Consider the following 20,094-nt stretch of genomic DNA (forward strand, 5'->3'; position numbering starts at 1 on the left):
ATATAGTATTTCACAAATTTACTTTCATTTTGAGACAATGTTGTTTAGATTTTAATACTTCATTCTAAAAAATATTCCCTCGTCCATTTGGATTCATAAAAATATTAATATTAAATTATTAATAGAAGAATATTAATTTGAGATAATTTTAAAATAAAAGCTTTCAGATAGTTACTTTCAGATGAGTATTTTTTTTTATTTTATATCGATTCAAAAATAAATTTATAATTTATAATTTATAAAATTTAGATATTTTTATATTAAATTGATAAAAAAAATAATTTAAATGGGTCAATATTGAACTTAAAATTAATATTAGATTAATATTGAAGTCTAAACTGATACAATATATCCAAATCCGCTACAAATTATTTATTTTAATTTTAAATAATTTATATATGATAAATAATCGATAGTAAATTAATTTTTTTTTAATTAATTAAATTTAATTGAATAATTTTTTTTTTTTCCAACCTAATTGAATTCGCTCCATGCTCAGCCCTGGTTGGCAGCCGAATACTTTGCGAGCATAGGACCCAATGGTTGGGATAGCAGAAGATCAATCAAAAAATACAACCAAAACCTTCTTCAGAATATATATATATATATATAAAAAAACAAACCATCACACAACCGCACGAGTTCGCGTATACAAACCAAGAAACAACACGAGCAAGCTTAAACCCCTCAGAAGATAAAACTAATGGAATAGATAGGTTGGAGAGCGAGCGAGCTTCTGAATCGCATAAGAGGATCATCGATCGCCGCCAATGGTCCTCCGTTCCCCGCCGGTCTCTCCTCTGCTTCTTCGGCAACGACAAGGTACTCAATCTGGTTTCCAATCTCAGTGAAGCCTTTGGGTTTGGGTTTGATCCGAGGAGTTTGTTGGTTGCGGGGGGTGGGGGGGGGGTGTTGGGCCGCGGAATGGAGATGCTGGCTTGGGAGTTCCAGGAGTGAGGGAGGTTGCGAAGGGGTTCTTGTTCTCTTTTGTGATGGGGAATAAGATTGGGAGGAATCCCGAGAAGCCCTTGAAGCTACTCGGGACGTCGATCACGAAAAGCCCTTGAAGCTCATTCTCGACTCCAATCTGACGCCTTGCTACCCTGGGGATGAATAGAGTAGTCTCGATCTTGAGGAGTGTCTCATCTGCTTTCCGGTCAGATCTCTATTCATCCGTTTCTGTTATCCAATGCTTAATCTTTTATTCATGATGCGATTCTTGTTATTAATAATCAAGACTTGATAAAAAAAAGAAAAATTTGAATTTATTTTTTAGTATTATCCGAGTCTAAATCGCTGAAGGTGTTGCAAGAAAGCCATATGCACAGGTATTGTAATTAGGCATGGAAGCAGTAAATTATCTTATGGATCATTTTCGTCACCTCATTCTACTTGCCAGACAAAGTATCCTTTTTGGTTATTTGGCTCTGTTGAATTTGGATATGCTCTTTTGTTAAAAAGAAACAGAGCTTTATTTCTTCACACAATTAGGTGTCCCTTTTGCGAAACGTCAAACTACGCCATGGACTATTGAGGTGTGAGGTCAAAGGTGGAAAAGGGCTTGGAACAAGTTGCAAGTTTGGCATGATTGTTGGTTAATTTATTTTTCTGCTAGGAGCTGTAGTTGTTGTTTATCGATAATTGGTTTCTAATTACTTATAAGATCCTGTCTGTCATGTTCACCAATGAATATTGCAAGATCCTGTCTGTCGTGTTCATCAGTGAATATCTTTATTAATCGGAAGAATAAGTGTTTTACTGTTGTTGTTTATGATGGTAAGGAGATGGGACTCTCGTTGCTGTGGTTTACTGGGATTATGCAGGAAGAACATTGGGTTATAGAAGCACGAATAAAGATGCAGGAGCAAGAACCTCAGCATGAAGCAGAAAGAATTCAAAAGAGAAAAGATACAAGTTTATCGAGCAGGATAGTCACTGCAGAGGTGTTAAATATTATGATTCATTGGCTAGCTTGCTTTCAGGTTCAATCAGGACTTGTTGAAATAGATGGTTGTGCAGTCTTTTCTTGTTTTGTTTGGTTTTATATACTAACTAATGTAATTGGCATTTCACTTGCAGTGCCATCTTTGAGATGCCCAGCACAAAGTGATGGATTCATTCCTTCTCAAGGCTCATTTACTATGTCAGCAAATAAACACTCATCACACAAGAGGCAAAACAGGTTTGCGATCCTGCAGCTGCATGCTTATCCACTTGTTTTTCAATTATCTTTTGTCTGGCCACTTTCTTACTGTCTACATAACAACATTATTGTTTAGTCAATAAATGTTTGGGCATTACTACTAAAACGGTAGAGTTAGCACCAAATAGGGATAAATTGAAAGAAGGATGACTTAGATGGTCAGGATAAATACAACATAGGCTGAGGGATACACTAGTATAAATGCGGGATTTGATATATATAGCGGGAAAGAGGGTAGAAGTGTACTGAAAATCACATGGGATGAAGTAGTAAGGAGGGATCTGGCATCTCAACATCTCTGAGAAAGTATGGCCCTAAAATGAGTGGAATGGTGGAAAAGGATTCATGTAGTTGACCCCAACCAACTTAGGATTAAGGCTTAGTTGAGTCGTATATTCTGTATGAACTCAACATCTTCTCTTAACAATCTTATATAAAGATATAGGTACAGAAGCACAAGTTTGGCCTGAGTTGAGTGGTGCTTTTATGATTCTCATATATTTATCTGTACAAGCATGACTGGATAGTATCCACACCGCCCCCCCCCGAATAGAGGCTATGGGACCTATTCAATGGTGAACCATACCTTATAATTTCACAAGAAAAGAATTACTAAATGATCCATTCAGTTCATCTTTTAATGCTTATTTCAGAGTCTACTAATAATTTTTATATAATTGAAAAGACAAAAGGGTAGCAAATGATAAAAACAAGTAGGGGGAGGGAGAGAGAGAGAGAGAGAGTGCGCATCTATGAGAATGGAGTAGGAAAAGAAAGTGGGGGAAAATGGCATTCTTTAAATCTCTCTCTCTCTCATTAAATTTCATGATTTTTCCCAACCATTTTCAAAAAGCACATAGTTTCTCCTTCAAAAAGAACCTCTCCAGTCAAGAAAGGCATTGTCTATTCCTACATGAGGTCAAGCTATCTGGCTAGTACCTACTAACTTGGAAGTTGCTTTTGCTCATCTTTCTGCTGGTTGGCCAAAATCAGAATCATTTCCTAGCCTTGAAGGCTCTAGAGAGGTGATTGCCTTCTTTTAGGATGTTTTAAGGCTAGAGTGCAGATGCATTGTCAAAAGTATGTGTAGAAGCTAAAACTGCTTATCCGAGTGCGACTTTATAGCTATCAAGATAGAAAAATGGATCGTTGAACTCTAGCTCATGCTAGCCTTTCATTCACTTACAAAACAGAGGAGAAGAGCGAGGCTATAGATAGTGTGAATTGGCTGCTTCTTTCAATAACGTGCTTATTCCTTTCTTTTAAGACTACATCCACAGCTTCACACTTGCCAATTGAGTCTGTTGGCTAGTTTTGATCACCTTGAATTCGATTTCTCATATGAGATAGAGGTAGATGATATAAGGTTCAATCATGTTCCAAACTTGAATTGAGGAGTTGGGTAACGAGAGCGAGTGGTGTCTAGATGGAGCTGAGCTTTCTAGTTGGTCGGTCAAAGACAACTCAAGGAAGAACTCATCCTTCAGCCATTGAATTGAAAAAAAAAAGGTTTATTCTGAGAGATTTGATAGCTAATAAAGAAAAATAAAAAGAGGATGAGCTGACATCTCGCATTCCATAAAGATGAGGCTGACGAGCAAATCCACAATCAAAAGCAATAGTGCTTTCTAGTCTGTACAGTTCAGCTATGCTGGAGCTTTTGCACTACTTATGAGGCACGGTGACTGGAGGCCTTTGTAGGTTTGAGGATAATGAAAATGTTATATTTTTATGAAGAGGGAAAGAAAAGAAAGACATTGTTGTTGAAGAGCAATCATGCTGTTGTTGAGAACATGAGCATCATTGATCTTGGGGTGAATGCAACGTCCTTTAATTGTGATTTTGATGCTGGCGGAGCATCCAAGTCAAACATCCTGAAGGATTTGGACACCCACTAGCTAGTGGTAAGATGGTTGAGCCTGTCAATAGCCTCCCTGTCCGCCGAAGGGTTTAAGCGGGAGATGAGGGATTTAGAGGAGTTCCTCTCGAAGCTAAAACTTGATGGTAGAGTAATCCTTGCCCTCATCAATTGCCAACCATAGACATCAGTTTCAGTGTCTTATCTTGGGAGGTCATTGTCTGGAAGGAGCCAAGGTCGATGAGGAAGTAGAAGGGATTGTGGGGGAGAGGATAGCAATGATATTGTAGAAGAGGAGGCAGGTGGGAGTGTTGATCGATGGGGAAAGATGGTGGAGGGAGCGGACGATGGGGCAGCCCATGGAGGATTGGATGAAGAAGGCAGAGAAGTGTGTTGAGGAGGGCAGCCTCGAGCTTTTGGGTGGGGGAGTTGGAGGACTTGAGGAGATGAGGGTGGCGGTAGTTGATGGGCATTGGGCAGCAGGGGATAGTAATGGAGAGAGGAAGGAGATCATGAGGACAATGAAGAGCATGTAGATGGAGATGAGCTGCCCATCATTGTGGTCTCCTTTGGCAAGCCTTGTGTTGGAAATTGGGGTTTCATGTAGATGCGTGCTAGGTCGAAAGGGTGTGCAAGGTCAAGATGTTGAGAATAGTCAACACCCACGACATCATCACTAGGGTTCCAAATTTCTATTTGAAAAATAAAAGAAAAGATCCATTTCAGACCACTCTAGATCACTTGCTATATAGGCACCATTGGCAAGTTCTGACCCCAATTGGAAGAAGGGTGCACAATATTGCAACAATCCAAAAAATATAGCATTGATATTACATCAATTACATATGTAGGAGGATATTTGCATATTCATGCAAACTATAGGAGATATTTTTTAACCAATTTATAAAAATATTATTTTCACCAAAATGGCATCTTATCAACTATATGGTCAAGTGACAATTTGCCTTCCGTAAAATGGGGCAGTTTTTGCACAATGCAGTGATTTCAAGATGCATGTCCTAGAACTAAATTTTTTTAGAAAAATCTTCTACACACCCTCTCTCCTCGATAACCACCCTCTCCCCTTTCCTCTGGCCTCATTCCTTTCTCTTCTAATGGCACCACCATCATACATCACTTGTTGGGCACCCTCGACATCGTCAGTGCCTCTATGGCCCGTTGGATCTTCCATCCACTTTTTGCTGTTGGCAATTGGATAGTTGTCGAGTTCTATACACTCAACATGAAGATAACCTAGGTCTTCATTACTATTGTGCCCTTCGCCTCCCATATCTTCTCGATCATTAGATTGGTAAGGATGATTAAGGGTGCAATTAAGCTAAACTTAGTCGGATTGCTAGAAGCTCGAGCTCGATTCGATTAAAAATACTCAAGCTTGAAACTCGACTCGAGATCAATCACGTCTTAATATTCCAAGCTTAAGCTTGGCTCAATAAAAAAAGATAAAACTTGAGATCGGATTGACTCGACTCTCGAACTCGAATTCGAGCCTTAATATAGTAATAATATATATGCTCTAAATATAAATAATATTATTAAAAACGTGTATAAACTGGAATAGTTTGTGAGTTTTTGAGCAAAATATCCTGCTACTCGAGCTCGATAATAATCAAGCCGAGTTGAGCTTGGACTTGAGTCGAGCTCGAGTAGTTCGCAAGCAGCTCGACTCGTTTGCATGCTTAGGGATGATGGAAGGTTACTCATGGATCATAACATCTATAGCTACCAAAATCTAGCTTGATAGGATTGGATGAGCTGGCGAATGGTGGACAATCGATTATGCTCAGACGAACTATCCTGCTCGGAGTTGAATGTCCAACCTGTAAACAAGAAAGTGAATATCAAAGGTTGCTGGATTTGATCTGGCGGGGGACTTTTCGATCCTTAAGTCAGGCCAATCCGTTGGGGAAACATAGAGATTTGAGAAAGCTATGAGTAGAGTAAGAAAGAATAGCGTAGCATAAGTGCATCTAGAGATTCTTTAGATCTGATATGTATAAAGATGGGGGTGTAGGATGGTTATTCAAAAAAATTATGCGCATTGTAATTGTTAGTCATGCAGTAGCCATCTAGTCGGACAATAATTGCTTAATGTGTGGGATGAGTTGTAACTATCCCATAACATACCTCATAAGTAGGTGGGGTTATAACTGTTCCTTTAATGGATTGTAACTATCTTAAATGCACTTTGAATTGGAGACACGTGGCTCGTTGCTACTGGTTGGCCAATCTAGTCAAATGCTCTAGTCGACAGCTTGGTCAACTACTCTGATCGATCGACTACTCTACTCGGTTGCAGTTACAAGCCGATAAATCTAGGTTACATCACTTGCCTCTCTCCTTTTAAGTCCAAGTCATTTTTCTTGATTCAAGAGAAGAAAAAAAATTACATTGTCCAAGTTGAATTGCCAAAAGGATGCACCAACTTGAATTAGGTTAGGCCAAGAAGTTTGGCTATCTTGAGGCGAAACTAGATTGGCAGGATTTCTAATATGTTGATTAGGGTTCTCAAAGCCATTTAAAAGAATTATCGGGGTAATCATCTTGAGGTGAATACTATGCTAACATAGGATAATTAGAAGAGGACTTCATGCAGCCGGGAAGATAAAATAGCCGGAGGCAAAGTTGGATGGCTCCCCTTAAATAGAAGGCTAGATGGCTTCAATTAAAGTGATCAGACAACTACCAGCCTGATCTGTCACCACGTGTCAGCTCGGTATTTGCCTTCGAATGATTTTGAATCACCCTTTTAAATCTACTTAAGAAGTCTAATTAGTGTGTTGGAAATCTCGCCAAATATGGTGTTGCCTTATAAAGAGATCGGACATTTAATACTAAGAAATTTCTTAGCTTGACCCAAATTAAATGGGTGCAAATGAAATATGATTACATTTCTTCAGCTTGGACAATGTGATTCCTTTGTCTGAACCAAAAAAAATGACTCGGACTTAGAAGTGGAGGCAAGTGATATGGCTTGGATTCGTCGGCTTTTAATTGTTACTGAGTAGAGTGATCGGTCGAGTGCCAACCAGAGCAGTTGATCAAGCTACCGATTAGAGCATCTGACTAGACCTACTGATCAGCAGCAATGAGTTACATGTCTCTAATTCAAAATGTATTTAAGGTAGTTAAAATCTATTGAAGGGATAGTTATAATCCCATACACTTATGAGACAACCTATCCTGTACAATTAGTAGTTATTGCACAACCAGATGGGTATTCTTTAATTAGTGATTATAATATGCTCGACTTATCTGAATAACTGTCTTACACCCTCATCTTTATATATATCAGACTCGAGGGCCATCAGATACGCCTACACTATGTTACTTTTGCTTACTTTACTCATAGTTTTCTTAAATTTCTATTATTTCTCAAAAATTGGGTCTGACTTAGACATCAGTCCCTTGCCCGATCAAATGTAGTAACCTTCAGTGTTCATCTTTTTGTTTACGAGTAGGACATTCATTTCCGAGCAGGATAATATGTTTGAGCAGATGTAGTTATAGTAGAATCAATCAACCACCGTTTGCTAACTCGTCTAATCTTATCAAGTTGGATTTTGATAGAAATAGAATCCATAATTACAGGCCTTGTCAACTGACAATTGCTATGATTTGTTCTATGCTGATTATATCAATATTGGTATAATATTAATATTAATGTTAGTATCATCATTATTTTTTTTAAAGATACAAATAAACATATGTGACTAGTGGATAGGCTATTAATGAAATTACATTAATAAAAAAATAATCTAACATATGAGTGGTGGTGTTGCCGTTTGTTTACACATCTCTACAAGAATAGTGGAAGCAACTCAACCTCCTAGATTTCCCCGATCCCTCCGCCATGATCCTTGCGTAACCATCCTCTGTTATCCCTGCCAATCTAGCATTCGAGAAGAGATGAGAGGTGTGGGCCAGGTGGAAAGGGACAATGAAGACCTGAGTCAGCTTCACCTTGAGCATGTGGAGCTCGACGAAGATCCAATAGTGGGCGGCGGAGGATCAGGGAAAAGTGTTGAACAGGTGGGTCATGAAGGCAGTGCCATTGGCAGAGAGAGGAACAGGAGGTTGGTGTGGTGGAGGGTTAGGGAGGAGACGGGATACGTAGAAGCCTTTTTTTTTTAAAAAAAAGTTTTCTGGACATGGCCATCTATGTACATGATGTGGGTCAATGAGGTTTACATCCGAGAAAATCAAATGGTTTGATAAATACATCTTGTCGCCGTTATCACCGGGTGCATGTCCCAAGTGAGTTACAGATGCACCTAAAAGCCTCTTTTTGTCATGGGACAAAATCATCCAACTGTATGGCTAACAAAAATGAAAGTAACTTAAGATGGCATCTTTACAAATATTTCTGCAATATTTTTAATTTTATTATTTATTTATTTATTATGGTTATTATTTTTCTTTCTTCCTTTTTTTTCTTGTGGGGTGGGGGGGGGGGGTGTTGGTTTGGGGATTGTTATGGGTTAGGAAATACAAATTTTTTGCATGGGATCTATTACAGCCTCGGGTATTATTTGACGTGTTCCCTGTTTATGTAATAAAATATATTTTCCTGATTCAAATTTTTATATGCATACCAAATAATGTTTAAATATATGAGCTGTGATAATCCATTGTTTTTCTATGTAATTGTTTATGATATCCAATGGAAGATTATACAGAACTACAGTTGAATCAGGAAAATGTTACTTTACAATGGCAAATAATGGTATTGGTCGATTACTTTGGTTACAATGATAAGTAACAGCTCTGCAGGGAGTCCAATATCGGGGATATCAGCAACCTGCCAGCACTGAAACATTTCTTGTTTACTTAAAAATTAATATGTCAATTCAGTCTCCAATGTGTTCGGATGATAACAACAACCTCCAATATTTGCAAAAAAAAATCAGTAGAAAAAGTCATATATTAAGAAGATTGTGTTGCAGTGTATCAGAGCCTTGCCCCCTACCATATTTTCTCGAGCTTATTATTAGTGGCACTTTTTTTAACTCATAGAATTTCGGGCCTACTTTTCATATAGTCAGATTTGCAGGACTTTATTTAAGTCATCTTTACACAAGTGTGGTGCTTTCTCTGGTTATTCCTTCCTCGTATCGATGTGTTTCCAAGCACTATTGTTTATTTCCTAGTGCATGCTTTTCACAGTCTCTTATTCTTACACTGAAATCTTTTGTCCAAGATGCTTTATATCTTATTAAACAGGGTAGCTCATGGTCTATTAAGGCCCTGTATCTCGTTGAAGTTTCACAGTACTGCCTTCCTTCTCGGTACTTCAGCCATTAGATCCGGCTATTTTATATTCAACTTTGTGCACCTGAGATTTGTTCACCACACAGTGCTACCTCCTCAGGTAATCATAGGAGGTCTGGACAATGGTTTACACTTGAATTCTGCTATGGGGATGTTTCTCAATTTATCCATTCAGATGCAGCTCAGAATCTATCATTGTTGGCTTCAAATCAAAAGCTACAAAGCACTGGCTTCATTGTTTACTTCCGCCACTACTCTCACATCTATATTCAACTTGGAAGTCTATACGACCTACTTTGGATTATCAAGTTATATTCTTCAGAGCTATTATCAACAACTACCAGCTGCTGCATTATCACTTAGTGACTTGGTGTTTTTGATGGTTCTTGTAACTTCATCTTTATATCTTTGTTCTGTCTGTTCATAGGACCTTTTTTTCTCCTCTTCTTCTATTTGTTCTTGCTCCTGCTTGTGTTTGATTGCAGGAAGTTTTGGACTTTTTGTTACTAATAATGTGTAATTAGCTACTCTCTGGTGCACTTTCCTTAGATTCTTAATACAGTCTATGGCTCCACTGTTAACCCACCCCCGCCACCCCCCCCCCCCCCCCCCCCCAAAAAAAAAGATTGTGTCTAATTAGTTTAATAAAAAAAATAGCGGGAAAGAAAAGAAGAAGGTTGCGTTTGAGTCGGCGCTAAGTGCGTGTTGGGAGTTCCGCTGGAAACCGCGACGAGCCATCAGCTAGCTGCCAGAATGTTTTATCTTGATGCAGATGGAAAACGCAAAGATCTTGTGACTTTTTTTTTTAATAAAAAAGATTAAAAACTAATTTTTATATAAATTTATAAATAGTTTTAATATTTAATTATTATAATGTTGATCTTATATTTTTTGGATTATTTTAAAAAAATTATAGGGATGTTCCTTAAAGTTTGATCCATTTATATCTAAAGTTCAAATGAAAAAAATTTCAAATGGTCCCCAAAATTTTATAAATATTATAAAAAATTTCAATCGTCAGTCTCTATTAGATTACATTATGATGTGAGGGTTAGATTATATTATGATGTGAGAGTCAATTGATAGGTTAAATCTTATAAAATATTATAGATATTTTTTTTAAAGTTTTATGATTTTGGTGCAAAATAAAATAGAGGGAAAGAAGAGTATAAGAAGTAAAAATGAGAGCATAAATCGATGGAAGAGATGGAAACATAGATCGTAATAGCGTTGGCTGGTAGTAGTCATGCCTTCATCAAATGTTTCGGCGAAAATTTGATGATGCCTTCATCAAATGATTCGGCGAAAATTTGATGATGTTCTGTGAGGGTAGGTTAAGTGTAAAAAGGTCAAATATTAAGGGGTGTTTCTATTTTTTTTTTTTTTTGAGTTTTAATTAGGGTTAGAGCTTGTCGGTGGTGCTTGTTAGGTGATGTGGATGTAATTCACTAAAAATGTAACTTGTTTGCTGATATAGAGGTAATTTAACGATGAATGGATCCATTGTCATCATCACTCTCATAAATAAAATCCATCTCTGTGATCCTAGTCCCATCCCCTTCTCTAACTAGGGATGCAAATTGGATGGGTTGATTTGTGACCTGACCCATTTAGATCTGATCCTATCCATTTTGAAAGACCCATGGGGTTAGATCGGGTTCTAAAATTGGACTGTTCTTTTTTCGGATTGGATTTGGGTCTATTGAATATGGACTCAACCCAATCCGACTTGATCCGATTCATTTGATTTCTATGTCAATTTTGGATCTTTAATTCTATGGCCTGATCTAAACCAGGTTTACTATTAGGATCCAAATATATTTGAGCTTTTAAGTTGTGAATTAAGATTTATATGAGTAATATCTTTAATATAAAATTATATTTTAATTTTTTTATATCCTAATTTATTTGGAAAGCAATATTTTTATTTTCTATTTTGTATGATAAATAACAGTGAACTATGTGGTAATAAAAATACGGTTATGTTTGATTCGGATCTAATCTGGATCCAATTTAGATTTGAATTTTTCAGATTGGGGCTGGATAATACATGAATTTGGCTTGACAGAATGATCCATTAGGTCGAAAATTTTGGTAATGGATCCAGTTTGATCCGATCTGATTTTCTATTGGATTGGCTTGGGTCCAACATTAAAACTCCATCAAAAAATCGGATCGGATCAAGATCACTCATTAGCTAGTTTGATCCGACCCATTTGCACCCCTCTCTCTATCTATCCTCCATAGGATGGCCACATAGTCTTTGCTAGCAACCCCATGGCTGCTGCTGTTGCTACTTCTATCCCTTTAGCTGCACCCCTACCTCGCTTCTCCCTATCTTTTTTTGTCATTTTTTTGTTCTGCATTCTTTGTGATGGCAAAAATTTCACCTTATTTTTGTGATATTTAGGCATCACAATTTAATTTTTTGTTCCTTATTTTTAAGAGGGAACGTTGTAATATACAGAGACATAAGGATAGACAAAGGACTGGCAATTGGGTTGGGTCGGGGCGGATATAGATTAGATCAAAAAAATCATCAATTTGAATCCGATTTGTTTATTAAATAGATAATCTGATCTAACATGTTTAAGCTATCTATTAAACAGATCAAGTTAGGTTAAATGAGTTAAATGGATTAAAAAGATTTTTAATGGGTTAAACGGGTCAAAAATAGGTTAAACATGTTTTAAACATGTTAACAGATGTTAAATAGGTTATGTGATTTAAATCCGAACTGAATATTAAATAGATTAAATAGGTCCAATATCTGAAATCTAAATCCAATTCAAATATTAAATGGATTAAATGGGTCGATTTGTTTATGATTTGAATCCATTTAACCTAAATCTAAATCTATTTATGACGGATCGAATATAGATCAGATTAGTTGATGGATTGGATCATATTTTATCGGCCTCATAGACAGTCGAGAAACTCTAACATGGCATTAACAAAAAAATTTGCCATCAAAAAGTAGTCCTAAAATTATGCTACAAAATATATATATATATATATAAAACACAAAAAACCTAGTCCTTCCCCCGAGTAACTAACCTTTGATTAGTTAAAGGGTCACATGCCCATGACATGAGATTCTATATGTATGTCCGCTGTGTGAATGGGTTAAATGCAGACACGATGGTAGTGACTGATGAGTTGCAGGAGCAATAGACACTTGTGTATCTCTTGATTGCCACCAGATAAAGAAGGCCCTCCAAGGGATTGGACGTAGAGATGGGCAACAGGCCGAACAATAGGTCGGGCACGAGACAAGCCGTGTCAGGCACGGGCCATCAACTATAGTGCCATATCGTGCTTGGCATGGCACATAAGAGGGGGCTCAGGCTGGGTTTGAGTTTCTTGGCCCACAGCTCAGGTCCAACACGACCTATAAGGACTTGGGTCGGTACAATCCATGGGTCGGTACGATCCATGGGCCAGGCAAAGTAGGCTCGTGTGGCAACCCGGCTCTCTTGAAATGGGCCGTGCCAAGGCACGGCACGTTTAGCACGATTCGTTTAGGATTTTTTAATTTTTTTTAAAAAATATGCATAAATAAATTTAAAAAAAAGATTGGGGTCTAGGGATTTAAATATAAAGTCACCTTATTTTGGGAGGTTTGGCATGGACCGCTATCAGTTTATTAATAGATATCAAAACGGTATAGGAAGGGAGGGGGGCTAGACTTGATCTCTAGAGTATAATGAGGAGGGAGAGAAAAGAAATAAAATTATAGAGATGACTCATCTTAATAATTAAAAAAATTAATATAATTAATAAAAAATAGATAAAATTATACCAGCTTGTCTCTGCTCTTACTGAAATCCTTCAAGACCCTCTCTCTGCTTCCTGTTCTTCTGTGCTAGCTTGATAAAAATCCTACTAATTATCGGTCTCATTTGTGTCGCCTTCATCAGAGGATATAGTAGAATGTCCACTTTTATCTTGAAGCCTCGCATCCTTATTCAACCAATCTTTGAAATAGAGCAGCATCTCCACCATCTCACTGGTCATCCGATTTCTCTTTTCGTCAAGAATACGCCGACCTACAATAAAAGCAAATTTCGATGATATTGTAGATATCGGCACAGCTAAAATATTACGTGCAATGAACGATAAAATAAGATATTAATTTTTAACACTTCTCTACCAAGCTAACACATCTAGATTATCTATTTGATTTTCATCATATGCAGAATGAAGATCATTTCGTAAATAAAATTCTAGTTCACTACTTAAAACAGATGAAGAAGATGTAGATGAACTTGAAGTATGTGTCTATCTCCTATTTATAATAAAACTAAAAACAGATGATGAACGAGAACTACTAAAAAAAGTGATAGAGCTTTGTGCTGGTAATCTAGATCTATAATTTTTTTTCATTATATAATACATAAATATCATAAAAAAGTTTTGTTACCTCAACTTTAGTGGGTTTAGGATCCAGTATCATGTTTTCATAATATGCATCAAGTAAAATTAGCACACCACTCAATTTACCTCGTGAATCAAATACGGCAGCTTAATTATGCATAGGATATACCTTGTTCCAATATTCATTCCATTTAGATTCCATTTGTTCAATAATAGGTTTTAAAATATCATCAAATCCATATTCTACAAATTTTCTACTAATATCAATTGTTGTAAAAATGAACATGAAGTTGGATAATAAATACCAGAAATAACGTTAGTAGCATTATAAAAAGTAACCAAAAAATCTTTCAAAATTTTACCTTTAGTCCAATCAATTTCAGTCAATACAAAACCTAATCACGATCATTAATACATGCACTTAATAAGTGTCTATATGGATATGCATCATGTATCATGGTATATATTGAATTCTAATGAGTCATTACATCAAGTTTAAATTTTTTAAAATATTTACCATGATCTACACACAGTTGCTTAAATTCTTGAAGTCTTGCTCTTGAAGCATGAATAAAAGAAACTGTATTTCTAATTTTTAAAATTACATCTTGGGCCATGCCCATGCCAACTTATATAAAAAGATTTAAGATATGACATATACATTTAATATGCAACAATTGACCATTTAAAATGGGATGCAATAAGTCTTTCAATAATATAACAACAGAATTATTATTAGATGCATTGTCAAAAGTAATAGATATAATTTTATCATTAATTCTAAATTAACATGCCATTTGGTAAATAATATTTGAAATTTATTATTCAAAATGTGAAAAATTAAAAGTACGAAAAATAAAATTATATTTATTTAAATTTTGGTTATTATCAATATAATGAGCAGTAATAGAAATAAAATAATTACTACCTATCGATGCTGATCAAATATCAGAAGTTAATGAAACTTTTGAATTAAGATATAGAGAGTTTCAATTAAATTTTATTTCATTGCTAAAAAAATTTTCATAGCTATCCTTCTAAAAGTATACATATTAATTCTTTTGTAAGCAGACTGTAGGATTAATTGAACATATTCTTCAAAATTAAAAGACTTGCATAAGCTAAAAGACAGTTCATCCTTAACTATCGATTTAACTAGTGCTTTTATTTAATTTTTGTGATTATATACAAAATTACCTACTAAAAATCTCTTTGTACATTGAGGGTACTTTGGAGATGAGAGTCACTCATCCTATGACTCTCTTGATATCTCCTCAAATGACCTGTTCCTCTGCTACTGATACAACTATAAAATTTAGCATATTTTTTATATTTTACTTTTCAGATTTTGTCAACAAAAACTCTTTCAAAATCCTCTCAAACTGTACTAGTCCTCTTATAGGAAGAGGTTTGATCTTGAGTAGTTTCAGAGAGAGTAAGAGCAACGGAATTAGTTTTCTCTCCCTCGAAAATAGGGAGAATACCAAAATGGCTCTCATCATAAGATACCATTTCTAAATTTATGAATTAAAAAATAAAAACTAATTGGAGGTGGAGGAATTGAGTAGAGGTGGAGGAATTGAATAGAGATAGCGTCGAGATTTGTGAGCTTGCTCTTGTGCTATCGATAAGGACCTCCTCTTGTGCTCCTCAATAAGGACCTCCTCTAGTGTAGTACTTGAACATTGGCTAAATACAAACTAAAAATTAAATTACTAGAACACTTGCAATATTGTTAGAAGAGAAATAGTAGTAGCAGGGATGGGAGAAGAGTCAATTTGGTGTGGTAAGAATGGGAGAGGAAGGAGCTATTTATAGAAATTCATAATTTTTTTTTCAAAATACCTCTCAAAATAGCTGTTTTATGGTTGTTGGGAGGGGTAAAAAAATAAAAAATAGCTGTTTTTGACCATTTTTGCTCGTTATGGGCTGAAATGGGCCTAGGCCGAGCCGGGCCAGGCCTGACCTGTAATGGCCTCAAATGGGCCGTGCCTGGCATGGCTTGTAATGGGCACAAACGAGCCGTGCCAGACATGGCCCATTTATAATTTTTTTTTTAAAAAAAAAGGCCCGCAGACCAACGGGCCGTGCCAGGCACGGTCCGCCACCAACCAAGCCTAGGGCCGTGTTGGATTGAGGCCTGGTGCTAATCATGCCGTGCCTGACACGTCCCGTTTAGTAACAGGCCATGCGAGTGCCTGGGTCGGGCCGGACCAGGCATGGCCCAATGCCCTTGTCTAATTAGACGTTTGGCCTAAGTGCTTTGTACTGGATAAAGATGGGCTATAAACTTTCAAGAGTGGTTCCATGATACTAAGTATTGTGAAAGATTTTCGACTGCATACGGATATGGTTGGAGTAGACTGAAGACCATCGGAGCGGCATTCCTGCAAAATAAGTCCTGACCAGAATTGACTCCGATGAGGACCCTCCGATGATCAAGTTAGGAATCTGGTGCAATAGAGGAGAAGGAGAGAAATTCACAAGAGGGCACAAGTATAGTGGGTACACGCGTGTGTACCTGGGGGTCTCCTCTTTACCTTTGCTTATAGGGGGATTGATGATGTGATGGACCGTATGGATCATATCAGATGGTAAGTGAACCTTTTGCTGGTGCACAGCTGGCAAGGAAGGTGATGTGGCACGGGCTTAATAGGTGCGTGGGTGGCAAGTGAAATGGCGGTAATGTGTTCTGACTTGACATGTTTGGATAAGAATCATAATTAATCCTTGGGCATGTTCTGTTGTTCGATGTCCGATCCCTCCTTTGATATCGAAGTCTGGAGGCTAACAGAAGTCCTGACTATTAGACGAAGAGCACCGGTCAGGAGGGGGGTCGGCCAGTTGGTCCTAATCTGTCTATGGGTAGGAGTGTGGATACTGGAGGGCTTTTTAGGAGATCCTATTCGGAGGGTCAGTATGACAAGAGCCATCTTCTCCAGAGTGATAGGTTATGATTAGTGAAGGACCTAAGGTCCGATTAGGAGTAAGGATCGGCTCAGAATCTTCAAAGATAACATCAAAATTGAACTTCCCCTGATCTCGAAGTCGATGTCCAGATGGCTCACTATTCATGCATTCCCCGAGAGCCCTCTCTGCTCTTCCATTAATGGGAGAAACTAAAGTCACTCCGACTATCCCATCACGCAGAGCTGTGCGGCATGTAGTCAATCAAGGAAGGTCAGGTGATGTGAGTCTATCCAACACGTAGATCGCAAGTGGGATAATGGCATGTAAGGATGTACCCTGATTTGACTTATGCAAACAAAAATCATAATTGGCATGTCTTGACTCATATTTTAGATAGACGGTCGTTGTCCAGTATGCCGAAGTCCAAAAACTTACGAATGTCCTCATCGTCGGATGATATTGATCGAGGGGATTGGTCGGTCCGTCCGGATCAGCCTACCCATTGGTTGACTGCGGTAGAGGTCGGTGGCCAGGAAGAAGGCTAGAAGATCCTCTAGAGCAGACCATCCGAAGTCAGTAAGAGGTCGGACAAGCGGAGCTCGACGTGATTTTAGGGTCGGTTTAGCCTGCCATACAGGCCCGAAAAAAGATTAGCCTCCCGATGTACGATAAGTTGTAATAACGTATGATTCAAAAACTAATTAAGCGTAAGGATTGACTCAAAGTCTCCGAAAATAGTCGGATTTTCCTTGGCTCAATGCCTAGCATTCGTATGTTACTTTGGGGGGGACTGACTGATGTATGGATCGATTAAGGCGCGAGAAGCTATGACCGAGTCGGAGGTCGGTGCTATAGCTTTGGTTAGGATCCCTTCTCTAGGGGGACAAAAGTCAAGGATGAGAGGACAATGAGTCATTCCGATCGTATCCCATCATATAGGACCACGCGAGGTGTTTAAATACCCTTGACAGTGGCCATAAATTTACTCAGCACATGGCTGATCGTGGAGAGGAGGGTGATGCGACATGGGCTTGACCCATGCATGGCTGATAAATGGGGTGATGTGACTGAACAACAAAATTATATGTAGGTCTGCACAGATGGAATTAATTGACATTTTTCAGCTTGGATCCTAGGCAGAGATCATCCATCTGATTCTTGATCATTCTTCGAAGTAAGCGGTCAAAGGTTCATATCTTTAAGTGATATGCTGGCCGTAAAGATCGGAGCGAACAAGACGATGCAGAACCCCTAGAATTGATTCTGCCCAACGATTGACGAAGACGAGCTCCGACTCTAGTGGGATACCTCCCCTCAATCTTAATTTTCAATCTTCTCATTGGTGCTCCTTTAGAGCACCTAGACCGGAATCTTCCAGCCAATCATCAACGGAGAGCTTAAACAGTACTCAAAGTACACCACATAAAATAAAGTCGGACTCCAATTTCTATTGATTTGTAATAGCTGAGGCATTACCTCCCAACACCCTGCAGCACTAAGGAAGCCCATATGCATCCATTTGAAGCATTTCATAAGATTTCTGCGGGATATGTAGTTTTAACTTATTTAGAAAATTTTACTATCATTCTAACACCAAATAACGACAGTTCGTGTATCATCTTTGCAAAATCTGGCACCATTCAAATGGTCCCCAACAACCAATGCCACTCCTAAATATTAAATTTAATCTCTCAAATTTATAAACATATATAAATAGTAAATTCCTCTCTCTCTCTCCTTCTTTTGATGGCAAATTTTTTATTCTCACTTCATTTTTTAGAGGAAGAGGAAGGTGAGAAAAAAAAAGATGAAGGAGAAGAAAAAAAAATGATGAGGAGAGAGAAAGAGAGGATGAGGATGGTGGCAGTATGGGGAACGAGGGCGGCGATAGTGGCTAGAAGATTGTCGGTGGAGATTGTGTGGCTATTTTAGAGAAAAAAAAATTAAAGGATGGGATGGAATTAGGATTAGAATTTGGGAATAGATTTATGATGAATGAATTTTATCATCATCTAATTATTTTTATGTCTACAAATAAATCAGTACTTCTAGCGAACTATACTATTGTCAAATGATAAGAAAGCATTGCTACGAGCTTAATCTTAATTGAGAAAAGGATGGGCAATATTGTAACAATCTAAAAAATATATGGTTGATATTATAATAATCGAATATAGAAGAGGTATTCGTAAATTTATGCAGTATTTTTAGTTTGTTAAAAAAATAATAAAAAAAAATATACTCAACAACTTTAACGGGGGTATCTTTTGGCGAGCCCATGATGCTAACGGCGGTCACGTGTCAATTAGTTGGCGAACCGTGGAACTTGTATAGTTATGGAGTTTGGGTGGGTTTGGGGGTCACGTTGATATTATAATAATCAAATATAGAAGAGGTATTTGTAAATTCATGCAGTATTTTTAGTTTGTTAAAAAAATAAAAAAAAGAAAAAAAAATACTCAACAACTTTAACGGGGGGGGATCTTTTGGCGAGCCCATGATGCTAACGGCGGTCACGTGTCAATTAGTTGGCGAACCGTGGAACTTGTATAGTTATGGAGTTTGGGTGGGTTTGGGGGTCACGTGCAAATTAGTTGGAGAGAGAGAGAGGAGGGGTCACCTGTGAATTAGTTGGCGAGCTGCGGGGCTAGTTATGGATACTTTATGTGGGTTTGGCTGCTCAGAGAGAGAGAGAGAGAGAGATTCGCGGGTTCAGAGATCACATGCAATTATTTCTGGAAGCGAAGTATCCAGCTTCGATTGTCTTGTCTGGCCCCAAGCAATTTTTTGAAAATTAGGCTGAAGCCTGAAGGCGACTCCGTGCCGCTGGTTCATCTGTGGTCGGATCGCTAACATCAGTCCGATGTTATAAATAATTTTTATTTTAAAAATCTAAAAAAGAAAAAAATAGAAAATTTGAAACAAAAATTAAAAAAAAAAAAATCTAACCATTCGAAGAAGCGAAAACAAGAAGTGCACGTGAGCAAACTCAGAAGAACAAATAAAAGTAGTAGTAATCGAGAAGTAATTTGACATAGAGGTGCCAGGTGTTACAGAAGGAGAGTTTTGTCGCCGCATGATTGGAACCTAAGCGCTGCTGCTGGAGGAGAGCTCCATCTTTTGACCACCACGGTCTCCTCCTCTCCCACTTATCTCCACGCCTTCTTTGCCGTCCCTCTCCTTCGCCCCCTATCGAAACGATGGAATCCTTGGCTTCTATTTGAAAGTGGGTGCCATGCGAAAACAAATGAAGCCAAGGAGTTCTGATAAGAAATTTGGGATAGTTGTTCCGACATTAGACCCACTATTTTTTTTTTTTTAATTAAAATACTTTGGGCATCTTGATCCAGATGAGCTGGTTTTCAATCAGTCTGTCCGGTTTTGTCCCCTTTCTTTTTCCCCACTTTGGAAGTTCTAAACAATTCGGATGGGAGTCATGTCCGACCCTCGGTTG

General features: G+C 37.8%; 1 long non-coding RNA gene across 4 annotated transcripts; it reads left to right on the plus strand.

Annotated features, from left to right (window-relative positions):
- The first annotated feature begins 676 nt into the window (after positions 1 to 676).
- LOC140858456 (uncharacterized) lies at positions 677 to 9,914 on the plus strand. 4 transcript variants are annotated; one of them, XR_012142027.1, is made up of 4 exons: positions 677 to 1,156; positions 1,782 to 1,982; positions 2,080 to 2,182; positions 9,283 to 9,914. It is a non-coding gene; the product is annotated as an uncharacterized lncRNA (long non-coding RNA). The 4 variants fall into 4 exon arrangements; XR_012142028.1 differs by having other exon boundaries at positions 1,785 to 1,982; positions 9,306 to 9,914; XR_012142029.1 differs by having other exon boundaries at positions 1,824 to 1,982; positions 9,306 to 9,914.
- Positions 9,915 to 20,094: the final 10,180 nt, after the last annotated feature.

The sequence above is a fragment of the Elaeis guineensis genome, chromosome 6 (assembly GCF_000442705.2).
Source record: "Elaeis guineensis isolate ETL-2024a chromosome 6, EG11, whole genome shotgun sequence".
Lineage (NCBI taxonomy): Eukaryota > Viridiplantae > Streptophyta > Magnoliopsida > Arecales > Arecaceae > Elaeis > Elaeis guineensis.